Source organism: Lasioglossum baleicum, chromosome 8 (assembly GCF_051020765.1).
Source record: "Lasioglossum baleicum chromosome 8, iyLasBale1, whole genome shotgun sequence".
NCBI lineage: Eukaryota > Metazoa > Arthropoda > Insecta > Hymenoptera > Halictidae > Lasioglossum > Lasioglossum baleicum.
Genome location: NC_134936.1, coordinates 5,771,485 through 5,787,010, shown reverse-complemented (window position 1 = coordinate 5,787,010; position 15,526 = coordinate 5,771,485). Strand labels below are relative to the sequence as shown.

Here is a 15,526-nt window from a genome sequence, read left to right as displayed (position 1 = left end):
ACCGATTTTTCGATTTTACCCCATAACTATCCTCCCGATCGAGATACAGGGTTGAAATTTTGCACAGTATGTTTTTTCTTGGCGCCCTATCGAATGGCACATTGTCGACAAAATTCGGTTCAAGGGCATTTTTGACTATCTTATCCGGCTATACATACCTATATTTAATAGGAAACTGTGGAAAACAGTCTGAAATTTTCGTAAGAGAAAAGATTCCTTCTGAAGTCGTTAAAGTTGATGGTCATCTGGTGCAATTGTACTGTTAATTAAAGACAGATCGAATTATGTAGAATGATTTTCTGTTTCTCATGGAGATTGAAAATTCTAAATTGTCTAGGTATTCATTAGAAAACGAAGTCATGGTCAATACCAAGAATTATTTTCTACTTAACCCTGAAGAATTCGTACGAAAATATCTTCTTTTGGAACTGAGATACGACGCAGACTTGTAGTCAATTTATCGAAATTAGTGCGACATTGAACGAGACGGGCACGAGTGCGGCTGTTTCATCCAAATTTGTCCGTGGCGTGTACTAATTTAATAGCAATAAAATTAGATTCTATCGCGCACGGTGGTTTTGGCTTACCATTAATAAATTTAGTGTGTCCAATCTTTTGGTACGTGACTAGCACAATCAATATTACGTTAGCACCACTAGAATCATTGCGTTACAGATTATTATTAATATATTAATAATAGAATATTAATCGCTTTGCCAATAATCTGTTCAAACTGATTATTAAGAATTTCTAAAATATACATCTAACTTTTCTCTATGACTTGTATAACACAATATATAACTTTAAAAGTAATGCAATTCACCTTTCTTAATTCAAAATACACTTAACAAATTTTATTGTTTATGCTTACACACTTTATGAACAATAATACTATATGAATAATAACACTTTATGAATAATACTCGTGTCAACTGTATGTAGAACTCATGTAAACTAAATAGTAAAATACTATACAGGGTGAGAGAGTCCGAAGAAACAGAACACCTAAATACTTCCGTTACTTTTCGTTGTACAAAAAAACTTCTTAAAACAAAGTCACACTGTTTGAAGGGCCACATGTAATGGTGTAAGGGAAAAAATTTTCGAGGTCATTTTTTTTACAAGATTTCAAGGTCATCGATATTTTTTTAAATGAAATGAGGTACTTTTTAATACATTAATCGATGCAGCTGGACATTCGTTGTAAAAAAGCACTAACCCATGTATGTCGAAAAGTTAGTAGTTCAGGAGATATTTCAATTTAAATAACTCTTAAACACCATTACTGTCGTATTGACAATAAAACGTTAGCGTTTACTTGCTAGTGTAAATTAAAGAGTTGAAATTGAAATTGAAAAATTGAAGTTGAAATTGAAGTTGAAGGGTTGATATTTTGAAATTGAAGTTGAAATTACAAAATTTTGACGTTGAAATTGAAGAGTTGAAATTAACGAAGTGAAATGAAAAAATTGAAGTTGAAATGGAAGAGTAGAAATTGAAGTTGAAATGGAAGACTAGAAATTGAAGTTGAAATGGGAGAGTTGAAATTGAAGTTGAAATTAAAGTTGAAATGGAAAAATTGAAATTGAAAATGAAGTTGAAGGGTTGATGTTGAAATTGAAGTTGAAATGGAATAATTGATGTTGAAATTGAAGAGTTGAAATTAACGAATTGAAATTGAAAAATTGAAGTTGAAATTGAAAAATTGACGTTGAAATGGGAGAGTTGAAATTGAAGTTGAAATTAGGGTTGATATTGAAATTGAAAATAAAGTTGAAGAGTTGATATTGAAATTGAAGTTGAAATTGAAAAATTGATATTGAAATTGAAATTGACGTTAGCGTTTATTTACTTGTGTAACGTGTTACAAGTAGTACGACTGTAATGGTGTTTTAGAGTTATTTAAATTGAAATATCCCGTAAACTACTAACTTTTCGACATACATAGGTTAGTACTTTTTTATAACGAATGTCCAGCTGCATCGATTGATATATTAAAAAATACCTGATTTCATTTTAAAAAATATCGATGACCTTGAAATCTTGTAAAAAAATGACCTCGAAAATTTTTTCCCTTATACCGTTACATGTGGCCCTTCAAACAGTGTAACTTTGTCCTAAGAAAATTTTTGTACAACGAAACGTAACGGAGATATTTAAGTGTTCTGTTTCTTCGGACTCACCCTGTATAATAATTGCATGCTGTTAATAATCCCATGTGGGATTTTATAGCTTAATAAAAAAAAGAACAATAGATAAAAATAAAATATAATAATAATTATATCGACAATAATAAAAAAAATACATTTTGATGTGAAAGCCACTGTACTAATTATACGAATAACGAGTTTAGTGAAAAAAACTTCTTCGACTATAAATACAAATGCTTGCTATAAACCATGAATATTTAGGTTTCTATGGTGTTTGCTTCCTTAAATATAAAAACACTTGTGTACAGGGTGTCCCAAAAATGTTGTTCTTCCTTGAAAGAGGTGATCCTTGATATCGTTTAAAATAACTTTTTCCTTTGCGAAATTGTCGTCCACGGCTTTGTTAAGAAGTTATTAACAAAAAACGCAGACCAATCAAAACGCCGCTAGCTACAGTTGATCGTAGCGTTGGCATTGGCCGTGCCGAAATCCGTCCGCAGCAGGCGCGCTCTGATTGGTCCATGTTTTTCGTTAATAACTCCTTAACAAAGCCGTGTAGAGGATTTTCGCAACGATCAAAGCTGCTTCAAATGTTCGCAAGAATAATTATCACGAAATGAACAATTATAAATAAATTGAGGATTTTAGAGGTATTTAGAGAGAGAGAGAGAGAGAGAGAGAGAGAGAGAGAGTGCATATAAATTTAAAATATTCTGTAATCGTTCACAAAGATTAATATAATCATTATTATAATTTTTCATTAATAAATCCTTTAACGAATGATATAAATTGTTCTGCACTTTCTGCGTTTTATTACGAGGCGCATGATAATGGTAACTCGCCTTTTCCGCGATTTGTCTGGACTATGTTTGCAAGTTTTGGCTTGAATAATGTCGGTAAACAATATATTTACGTTGTTGGCCGGTGTTTTCTTGTAAACAGTCGATATACGTGAAGAAGAACGTGAAATAGAGGGAAACATTCTCCTGCTTTTTATAACGAACACAACGGCGCATATTAACTCCTCCTGTTGGCAGTGTTTTTTCCTGAAAGGGAGCTGACTCTTATTTCTCAGATGGAATACTTCCATTACCCAGAATGCATTTTTCAACCCCGTTAATTGTACTTTCAATAGTTCAGTAGGACTTTTCTCCTTGCGAAACAGGTCGCAAAGTGCTTCTTTCTGAGAAATTATAGCGCGTTTAGCGCTGTTGGACCAGCGAACACATTTTTTGTTGATCCAATCGTTGCTTCCATTGCACCCATTGATTAAATACCTTCTCGAGCTATGACTTTTTTCAATATTTAAAACTGTGACACGATAAAATGAAGAGATTAATTATTGGTTGAATCGTAAAGTCACTGAAAAACAATAGTGAACTCAACTGTTCCAGAGTTCGCCAGATTTTATTTTGAAATATTTTCTTGTGTTGTATTAGGTTTTGAGGACCACCAATATTTGTTTGTATTCAGATTTTCAGAACACATAATTTCTCGATAAAATGCCAGAGTTGGGCATTAATTGATTAAACTTTTAATCAAGATTGATAGATTAATGTGTACGATTGGAAAAGGTAATAATTGAAAAATCGACGATTGATTCAATCGATTGATGAAGTTAATCGTCAAGCGTTGATTAAAAAAAAAGAAATCATCGAAAAGTCGGAGACTGATTGAATCGATTGATGAAGAAAAAATATAAAAGCAAGTAAACAGAGTTTGTATTATATGTAGATCAAATGACAATGCACCTAAACTCAGTTTACATTTTTTTCAGTATTCATACAATACACTTCTGATTCCGTATTTCATTTCGAAATTTCAGCAGTTACTCATTAATAGACTGCGGATTTTATGCATTTATGACAAAAACAATTTAAAACAGTGGAGGTATTAGAAAGATTTAAGACCACCAGTATATTAGTTTCACCTTAACAAGATCATCAAAAGAAGAATGAAATTTTTATTTGGCTCTTGTATCTTGCACAATCAATGCAAACATTTTTTATTTTGCATAAAGATCCGCAGTCTACTCATTAATCAATTATCCGATTGACGATTACAATTGAAAGTAGAAATTTAACCGTTATTCCCAACTACCGATTAATAAGCGTTTAATCAATAACCGCAATTAACGAAATGCTTACGCATATCATTATTTCATGATAAATTAGGAATCCTATTACACTATACCTACCGAAAGCCTCTTAACACTAAACCTACTACGGTCAAATTGACCGGTTTTCTGGCCCATAGTTATTGAAATTATAATAATGCTTTCATAGGAAATTACTGAATCGACTTCTTTACTTAAGCATATAGTATAATGAAAACCGTACAAAGTTTAAGTAAATTCAATCTTCTCAATTTCATAAGGTGTTTAAAAAAAAGGCCGAAAATCTGGAAAAATTGCAATTTTTACCACTTTTGATCGTTTACAACTCGTAAACCAATTAACCAATTTCAATTAAACTTTCGGAACGTATATAATTTATACGAGTTGACCATACCTCTTTTAAATTTTCGTTCTTGGCTCAGCTAAAAAAGTCGTAAAAATCAATGTCTACTATTACTTCTCACAATTCCGACGAGATGCATTTTTTCAACATATTTTTTAGACGTCATTTACTAAACAAATTCTTCAAGCCTTACATAGAAATTGAAGTCGTTTGGTCCATTCATAAAAATGTTATTCTGATTTAAAGTGTGTGATCAGTTTTGCTCCTAACTGTACACTCCAGGACGAAAAGATAGCACACTTTGAAATTAATGTAATTTCTGTTTATTAAGCATTAGAAATTCAATTTTTTTTATACACATATTTTTAGTGTGTCTTTCTCAACATATATGAATGAAATGTAACAAAGCTTCATTAACTTATCTATTCTTATTGAATAAAGTAGAATTATTAACGAAATATAGAGGTACAAAATGATAGCACACTTAACGAAAAACTTGAAATATAACAGAATTAATAGAAAGAAATCAATGCTCAATATTTTGTAGGACCTCCTTTACAGCTAACGACTTTAATCATTCGGTTTGGTAAATATTTATACAATTTTTTAATACTGTTTTGGCTAATATCCTTCCATTCGTCCAAAATGCACTATTTTAAATCGTTAATATTCTGGAATTGTCTGCTATTTTCGTACACAGCTCTGGCAAGATGTCCCCAACAATTTTCAATAATATTGAGGTTGGAGATCTTGCTGACCACTCCAAAACACGAATAATTTTTGAAGAAAAGTATTTCCTGACCGCTTTCGCCGTGTGGACTGCGATATTACCTTGTTGTAAAATGTGTTCATTTGTAGCAATTCTTACAGCATAAGTGTTTAGTTGTTTATTTATCATTTCAATATACCGTTCACTATTCATTCGTTCTTTTATACGTTTGATTTCTGTTTTACCCCAATATAGAATATCGGCCCCAAATATCACACAGCCGCCTCCCATTTGGCGACGTTTAAAAATTGCTGTTCTTCGTTCAAATCATGATAGTAATAGCCTACGCCGTCTGGACCATCCAAATTAAATCTCTTTTCATCAGTAAATATGACTCTTTGCGGCTTTGTCCTCATATTTATATGCTTTTCGGCAAATTGTAAGCGGAACGCTTTATGCTCCATCTTTAACCAAGGTTTGTTTTGCAATTCTCTTCGCACTAAGTGCTTGTATTTTTGTAAAACAGAACATACGTTCTTTCCGTTAGTGTTTACGCCAACACTTTCGGCGATTTGTCTCGCAGTCATCCTCGAATTTGATGCTGTTCTCAATGTTGCAAGTTTTTCACGGGCAGTTAAACTTTGTGGACGCCCGGAACTCTTCTTTTTCCCGTAATTTTCAGGATTTTTTAACAAGCTCATAATAACTTTTCGGCATCTATTTACAGTTTTTGATATTTGAGTAATTCAATCTTGTTCTTCCTTTAAGTTTTTTTCTTTTCCTTTCCTTAAGTGAGTTCTTTTCCACGACCCAATCTTAACCATTTAGTATGTTGTTTTATTATAATAAATAAGCACGAAAGAAGCTAGTACCCACTTTATCAATTACGTTTTGCAATGAATGTTTGCTCTTCAGTAACTTCTGCACAACTGACAAATGTAAAACTGCTATTTGTGCTATCATTTTGTCCCGCTTGTGCGCCCCAATATTTACGTTTTCATTTCGAAAATTCTATTGAAGTAAATATTGTGGATGATATTCAGTACATTGTATGTACAGCCATGTCAAAATATGTTGAAATATTAAAATATTCATTTTCTTCAGTTTAATGTACTAAATGAGGAAAAATAGCCGATCTTTTTGTTCCGGAGTGTACATATATGTATACCCCAAGAAATAAATTTGGTAAATAATACCTCAGGCAAGCATCTTTACAATATTAATAATTATCGCACATTAAGAATATTAGATCCCGTCATTTTGACTTGTCCCGTAAACCTAGTGTTAATTAAGATGACTCGTTAATTCACAATGAAAAGTGCTGTTACTATTCAAGGTTCCATTAAAAAGTGTTTAGCCATGTACCATAAATTTTTGAAAATTGTGCAATAATCACCGGTCGGTAATGTGTTAAAATAAAGTACCATCGAAATATGATACCGCAGTAATCGGTACAGTTACCCTAGCTAATACTGAAAAGTGTTCCGATTAAAATACGTAATTACAATGACTGTTGCCAATGAAACGCGAGAGCCTTCAACCGCTTGTGACGCATGTGAAAGAATTTCCGCCGGCGCGGCAGGAAAAAGGACGATAAAGTAATTTTCGCTATTTCTGACTTGAGCTGCGAAAGGGGTTGACGAGCACGCGCATGCCTTCTTTATCGCGGGAACAAAAGAGGCCCTCTGAGGGACAACGATAATGAGACAAAACGCTAAGCATGTGCACAGTCGATTACGTTCGACGCCGCGCCGCGCGCCGGGTGACGCAAGGACTCGCTTATTTTTATGGCGTGATGCGTGTCTGAATAACTTCGGCACGACTTGTTCTTATTTTGCCTGCATTTTGACCCCATTCTCACCCACGTTCCGATCGTTTCCTACATCGCAACGCTTTCAATCGCTCCTGGCTATTCCATTAACATTCATTGTTCCGCGTTATCCATTTAATATATTCGCGCTCCGTTACACGAAAATTAAGTGCTGCTAATTGTAAAAAGTAGTCAAACACCTTTTAAAAACGATCAACTGTTTTATAATTTGACCAAACGGCTTGAGTTTGTTCTTTTTTTGGTCGTCGAGATGCGAGATGGATTAGTTTACTAGGTAATGTGTAAATAATAAAAAAAAAGACAGGGCTTCAAGGAAACTGTTAAAATTTTCAATTAGTTCTGGTATAACAGAATAAGACCATTCTATACAAAATTAAAGCTGACAAAATGTGCCACAAACTTTATTGGATTCAGTTTTTCGCTATCTCGCATATTTTCCAAGATATCCACGCTCAAAGTTCACTAATTGTGCTAAAGAGTTAGCTATTCAAATAAGGCTCTTCTTTTTCACAATTAGTGAACTTTGAGCGCAGATATCTTAGAAAATATGCGAGATAGCGACAAACTGAATCCAATCAATTTTGTGGCACATATTGTCAGCTTTAATTTTGTGTAGGATGGTCTTATCGCTAGGACGCATAGTTTCCGAGATATAAGCGGAAAACCGAAAAAGGTGACTTCTACGTGCTCCCCTGTAGCCCGCTCACTCCTAGGAGTAGGGACTTTTAGTATGTTTACCTCCTAACTGGTCCAAAGTCCCAAAGTTAAAAATTGTGTTCCTTCCATTTCCCTCTACGCCTCCCTTATGAGCATTCATCGATTGGACTGGACTACCGTAAGAAAACTGTCGTCAGTAAGTGTAAAATTTTTAATTCGCTGAAAATGTCACCGACATTGCGATCAAGGGTTGATTGTAAAGTAAACGAAAGAACAAGGAGACTCTACTCTCCGAATTAGTTATGCTGCAAAAGTGTCCAACGACCATATCGCGTTACAATAAACCGATTCTCGTCCGATCATCGAAGTTAAACAGCGTTGAGCGTGGTCAGTACTTGGATGGGTGACCGCCTGGGAACACCACGTGTTGTTGGCTCTCTATTTTTTTATTTCTACCCACTATTAAAAATTTAAAAAAGGTGCCCTTGTTAGTATTACGAAATTTTTTGTTTTTCGAAGCGATTAGTTCTATTAACCAAAATAAAAGTTTCTTCGGTCACCACCAGCGTGCAAGTGGTAAGGTGAAGTGCCCTATGCCTGGACAGCATGTTTTTCTATTTTTAATGTTATCACTTTAAAATACTTTAAATAAACAAAAATAATTTTTTAAGAGTTTTAACATACAGTTCAGAGTTTGTAAAGTAATTTAAAATAAAAAAATCATTGTTTAGGTTAATATCTTAATTGTATTAACAAGAATAATCCAAACCTGGGTGATGGTGGTAGTTGGACATATTAAATCCAATCTAAGCTAGTACCTGGACAGAAGTAAACCCTATACCGGGACAAATTGAATTTACATATAATCTGCAACAGACACTATAGTACTACAAGCACTATGGCCGCTACGGGGAGCGAGACGCGCGACCAGGAGGAGTGGGGGTATTCTTTGAGAATGCCTCCGATCGAGCAAAAATTTGCCCATGCCTGATCTATAACATCGAACTTTATTAAATCTTTAATATGATGCACATATGAATATATTATTATTGTATATTACATTCTGCCCTTAATTTGTTGTGTAATTATCTTTTTTCTTTCGTGTAAATTATTATTGATTTCTTGTTCCTATTCTTTTCTAATTTTGTATCTCTCTTTTTCCTCCTTTTTGACAAATGTTCTTCTTCTATAATTTTTTTTCTTGCTCCTTTTTTCAAGATCTTTCTACTGTCTTCGACAGTACAGTTGGTGGTCCTTTGTTAGCATCCACCGAACTTAAATTTTTCATTCTAGAATGCGTGCTTTTTGGAATCTTAAACTGGCCCACTGTATTGAGAGCTTGTACTTGTACGATGGATTCAACAGGATGAGATTCTTGATTTCTTTTCAATTTTTTATTTTTATTCAATCTTCTATTTTCCTTCAATCTGTCATTTTTAATAATATCCTTAGATTTTATGTACACTTTCGGCTTTCTCTTTAATCTGTTTTTTATGATACTTATTAATTACATTTTTCGACTGGAATCAAAAGTTTTGTTTCTAATGATGGCCATTATCAAATTTAATTTTGAAAGCAAGTTTACAATCTGAAAAAAACATTTTTTAAGAACTATATCGACATGAATAATTAATTTTTGAGGTTAGGTATTAATACTGATAGATTTATGACATAAAAATTAAGTATTATTAACGTCATAGCCGAAACACATTTTCTACATTCGTTATACAAGCTAATAGAAGACTACTTATACGTACATTTAGTTAAATAATTTGCAAACAATGCGTTTTTTTGATTTTATTCACAAACGCGTGTCCGGCTTTAGGCATAAGCACATTGCGTACAAGCTTCGAGTGGGACAGCTACTGTCATCGCGTCCCAGTATGGAGTACTTATATTTGAAAACAATCCTAATCTTGGACATCTAATATTTGGATTAATAATTATTATTTACGTTAAGTTTGATTGCCAATTTATTGTAAAATATCAATATTATTATGCGTGATAATTATTTTTTGTCTGAGGGCTTAAATTATATCCTTTTTTCTAACAAAAGTTCGAACTATTATATAAATTCACATGATTTTGACTTTGAATTTATTTTTAAATTTCAATTGATGTCATAATGAAATAATATTCACACCTACTTGTGGTTAAAGAGAGAGGGAGAGAGAGAGAGAGAGGCCTCAGAATATATAATATAATTATTTAATGTCTTAATTACTAATTTTACTATGAAAATTCAATTGTCCAGATTTAGGTATCACTTTTGGACTGTCCAGACTTAGGGCACTTCACCTTACATAGAATTCTAATTTTGCTTGAAAATTATCATTTTGATAGGGTTGTTACAGATGACGAACAGGTGTTCAATATCATCTCTGGCAGGAACCCTCCTAGATAAACGCACAGAGCTATCCTAGATAAATCTACATAGCTGTTTAGTTTAGTTTAGGGCCCAAACATACGCACGACCAACTGGTCGTTGACAAAATACGAATGTTCACTTGAAGGGTACTGACAAGTATCACCCGTCTTTGCAGGGCTATATGTACTTATTAATGTAAACAATATTTTAAATAATGGTACAGCAATTTTTAATGTCTATAATAATTTTTAATTTCCATTGTTATATGCAACGCGCGAACAACTTGAACCGCAAAAAGGGTTGATTTTTAAAAGCACGCGCGCACGGCTAGAGTGCAAAAAGTGAAGAATGGGAAAACGTTCCTGTAGTTTCATTCTTAATCGTGTATGTGGGATGGAACGTGAATTAAAATGTTCTTTTAATTAAAAGAATTACGTGCGGAATGTCGACGTACCAGTGGTGCAATCAGAAAATGTAAATCTACATATATGGAAAATAAGTTGAGAAACTGGAACAAAGTTGAATGTGCCAGCCATTTTGTTAGACAGTAGAAATGATCTCAGCGCTGTGTCAGACTACAGAAAACGCTACCCAGACGCAAACAAGAGTACATTAATGAAGAATTTGTAAAATGTGTAGAATTATATAATATATTGTCTTATATACATGCATTAAAAAGTATTTAAATTTAAATTCAATACCTCTATTTTCTATTCATTTTTCATTACATCCAGTTAAAAATGTTCTGATTAAATATAATAACATATTTATGTCGAACGTTACTTTCTCTACTTTTTTAAATTAATATAAGAGCAGAACTAAAAGAATTGTTGCTTTCAATAAAATACGTAAAATGTAACGTGTACATTTACAAAAATAGGAGCATTAGTGTGGTACTATCATCGTACATATTTTTGCACAAGAAGAACGTTTAGTCATAATTAGACTAAGGATCTTTATGCATTTATGGCTTCTGAAAATTTTCAAAAAATGCCAGAACATATCCTTCGGATAGAATTTAGTCAAATTTTGATATACATATTTCAGATCTGCAAAGGTTACTACCACTGCAAATGATATTTTATTTGGACCCCTTCTTAAAAATCATTATTTTTTTATGGGACTTCCATCAACTTATTCGTGGCATTTTACTGATTAAAATGATACTAAACACGATACAGTTTCAACTGTATTTAGTGGTTTAATTAACGGGTTGAACATACATTATGCTTCACATGTGGGTACAGTAAATGTGGGCCAAATTATATTTTCCTTGGTATCATTTTAATCGGAAAAACGTCACAAATATGTTGGTAAAATTTCATTAAAAATAAGTAAAAACAAACAAGTTTCATTAAAAATAAGTAAAAAACAAACAAGTTTCATTAAAAATAAGTAAAACCAAACAAGTTTCATTAAAAATAAGTAAAAACACACAAGTTTCATTAAAAATAAGTAAAACCAAACAAGTTTCATTAAAAATAAGTAAAAACACACAAGTTTCATTAAAAATAAGTAAAAACAAACAAGTTTCATTTATTGCATGAAGCGGTCACATCGGCACGCTATTTTTTGCTGCGCTTCGGCCGCACGCGGTCTCTGTTTACGCGCGCTGTCCTTTTCTATGTTCGACTCGGTCTTTGAAGCACAAAAAATAGTGTCTCTCTACGAACTATACAAATGACCTTTCCGAGACCCTTGCGGCCATCGGATATTTACTGTATTTAAGGAGCAAGCATCGGCCCGGTTCGAAGACCGCACGTTCTTTATACATTGAAATATTAATGAACTGTCCTTAAAGTAGGTAAGTTTCCGAGATTCTGCCCTCGACCGTCTTTGTGCTCGCTAACTGCAGTTTACAATGGCCAGCGAACGTTTGATGAAAACATTACTAACGAGGCAAGTCGCCGAGCGATTCATTGAATCGATCTCCCGGAAGTCAACCCCCTTCTGTTTAGGAGCAACTTTAATTATAGGAGGAACACAAGTACACTCAACTTGAAATTAATCAATAGTAATGAAACCGGCGAGGACATCGTGAGCGTGGAGAATGTATATCTGTAGATGCGCATCTACCCCGATGCAATCTCGCGCTCGTTGCAGTTTGTAGAAACTTTTCAAGCGAATAATAATGGGAATAATACTGTCGGGTAATTTCGAAACGCTGACGTGCGACAGAATTATAAATTTTCGCTGTGTTTCCGTTTACGTTCATCGTCGGAATTGGATGAAATTTTGGGGGTAGGTTCTTTTTTGACTAAAATGATGATTGTCAGTAGGATTTTTACCATTTCGATGTCAGTCCCTACCTTATCGACAATTTTTTTTACTATTTTTAATGTCAATCTAAAGTCTAAGTAGAGGTGGCATTAAGGATTGAGGAAGGAATGATTCAATTATAGATCACATGTGCGACTTTTTATGGCGCTATGAGATCAACAGAGCTGGTGATGATCCATTTGTGCAATTAATTGAAGATATTAAATATTAGGAGTGTGCGAGAACCCTAAATATCGGAAACCCGATGGTCGGGACGAGTCGAGAAGAGGTCGAGTCGGGTCGGGTCGGGTTCCCGAAAATTTCGAGATTCCCAAAAATTTCGAGATTCCCGAAAATTTCGAGAATATGACATAAGACACTCTTGAAAAGAATTCGTGATGGACAACATTCTTTCAATTTCGAAAACATCTAGAATAAAAAATCCGAAACTATGAATGTATTCATTAAACCGAATATAAATGATTACTGGGTTCTCGAAATTTTCGGGAATCCCGATAAATTCGAGAATCCCTATTTTTTCGGGAATCCCGATAAATTCGAGAATCTCGAAATTTTCGGATACCCGTCCCGATCTCGAAAAAATTTCGTGTTCCCGACCCGACCCGATATTTCGGGTTCTCGCACACCCCTATTAAATATGTATATATATTCTGGAAATTATCATAATTTAAAATGTTTTCAAAATTCCAATTGTTAAACCAATTAATTGGTTTCTACAATAGGAAGCTTATGCAGTCAGAATTAGTTAGGATTAGGTGGTAGGGGGGGCGGAGACGCATACGAAAATACAAGAGTGGTGTTGGTAAGGTAGGGAGAGACATTGAAATGGTAAAAATTCTTTTGTCGAGTCGCCAAAAATCCTTCTGACAATCATTATTTTAGTTAAAAAAGAACCTATTTCCAAAATTTCATCCAACTCTGGCGATGGACGTAAACGGAAACTTCGCCAAAATTTTGATTAACAATTAAATCCTGAAACTAGGTTAAACAGTAGTGCACTAGTCGAAGCGAGTTGTAATAAATAGTTGTAATTAGACTGCGGATGTTTATGAAATTTTCAATGTTCATAGACAATTCTTAAGAAAGTGGCATGAAATAAAATCCTATTTTTAATGGGAACAGCCTTTGTAAATATCCAAAACAAATAAAAATCTTACCAAGTTCTATCGAATTTTATATTCTAGCATTTTCTGAATATTTTCATAAGCCATAAATTCAGAAATATCCGCAGTCTAGTTATAATCAACAAAATTAAGTAGATACAATTAGTAGAAAGATTGTTCATAATGAGAATGCAAAATAAGATGGGAAACAGTAAACATCAATAATTTAAATTAGAATTTGATATGATCATAATTTTGTATTTTTAATATTGTTGGTTTAAAAATGTCTGTGGATTGATTAAAAATAACATAGTCAAATGAAGAGGTGAAAATTGCCCTTAAGTGGTTAAATAGAAAAAAGAAATGAAAATGAAGATAGGAGAAGTAAATTACTAGACAGAGCGGATTTTATGCACACATTTATGACAAAAAAATTAGTAGGTGTAATTTAAAACAATAAAAGTATTAGAAAAATTTAAAGATACTATTACAGTGACCCGTATTATTATTCGGACCCTTTAAAAAAGACGATAACCTTTTTAATATTATACTATACGATTTGAATTTTTTTGGGGAAGCTAGAGTTTACTACAGGATATGAAAAGAAATTTTTTCAAAAATTGTGCAATAGATCGAAATTGTAAGAAAAAATGAGCGATCGAAATAAATTTCTCTCAACGACAACATTTACCAACAAGAGAAAAAATTTTCGGTTACTCATAAGAATTATAATCCTTATTTGATTTTATTTGATTTTAGTCGATGAAATACTTGTTATTCTATGACTTGTTGTAACTGCATCGATATACGTATTGCATTGAGTCCTACGTGTATTCAACGGACTGACCGAAGTCGAACCAGATGTCCACGTGGCTTGGCAGACATGAATATGAAAGTTGCTACTTCGTATGGAGTCAAGTTGTCTTTTTGCATGCGAACACAGTACGCTATGCGCGGCACGCGATGACGCAACCCATTATTTTTGTGGCTTGTTGCGTTCGTAGGCGCCGGGGTTCTGACTTATTTTAATTTCGTCCCTCTACCCCCATTCTCGTTCGATCTCAATTGATTTTGCGGTCACAGTGTATGTAAACAGAACGTTCTACATGATGCATACACATTTACACATCTTCTGAAGATGGCAACGGATAGCTAACCCTAATTCCTCTCTACTTAACTCATTATGACTCAACGTTGCGTAAGTAAGGATGCTTTAGACGTGGAATATAAATTTCGAAATTTAACCCTTATGTAGCTGACCGAAATGTATAAATTATTATTTAAAATTCTCGTTTTAACCGCTTCGTTCTCATTGTCAGTGACGCGTTATGTCGTGACGTCGCACAGTGCGTCAGAATGCCCGTTTTTTGGACAAAATTCCATATCTTAAAGACTATAAGTCGTATAAAAAAATGTTTCAAACAAAAGTTGTAGGGTATAAGGAGGAGTATACGATGATTGTATTTGTTTGGTATTGGTGTAACCTTGAGAAGCTCTATGAAGGTCACTTTTAAAATTTCATACGGTAATGTATAATACATTTTTGATTATGATTTGATTCTAATAGGTGAGGTTAAGACATTTTCAAAATCGGCTGTTTAGTAACGTGTTTATTTTCGTACGATTTTATAATAAATAATAATGATGATAATAACCATTTCTCGAAAATCTGTGCGTACGTGGTTTCTGGGTGTCTTCCTAAATAAATATTTTTTAAAATTAAGGGGGCAAGCTCGGGCAGAAAATTTTTATAGAATTCGGTAAAGGATAGTCCTACGAATATTTTCTAGCAAAAATCACACAAGACATGTTTCACCTTTTTTACGAAAAGCTTAGTTAAAGTTATAAGAATTTTCGGTTTTGCGTTTTAACAAACGGATCACTTTGAATCAATAAAATACGATAAATAATAATTGTGAAAACCGCTAGGGAGCCAAAATAACTAGTACACACCTTGAACTAAATGATC

The 15,526-nt window shown here is 33.5% G+C and overlaps 1 protein-coding gene and 1 pseudogene across 5 annotated transcripts in view; both read left to right on the top strand.

The window, feature by feature from the left end:
* The window catches only part of LOC143211394 (uncharacterized), a 347,400-nt gene that overhangs the window by 299,027 nt on the left and 32,847 nt on the right, over positions 1–15,526 (top strand). The window lies entirely within an intron of this gene.
* LOC143211717 (5S ribosomal RNA) lies at positions 8,123–8,242 on the top strand (annotated as a pseudogene).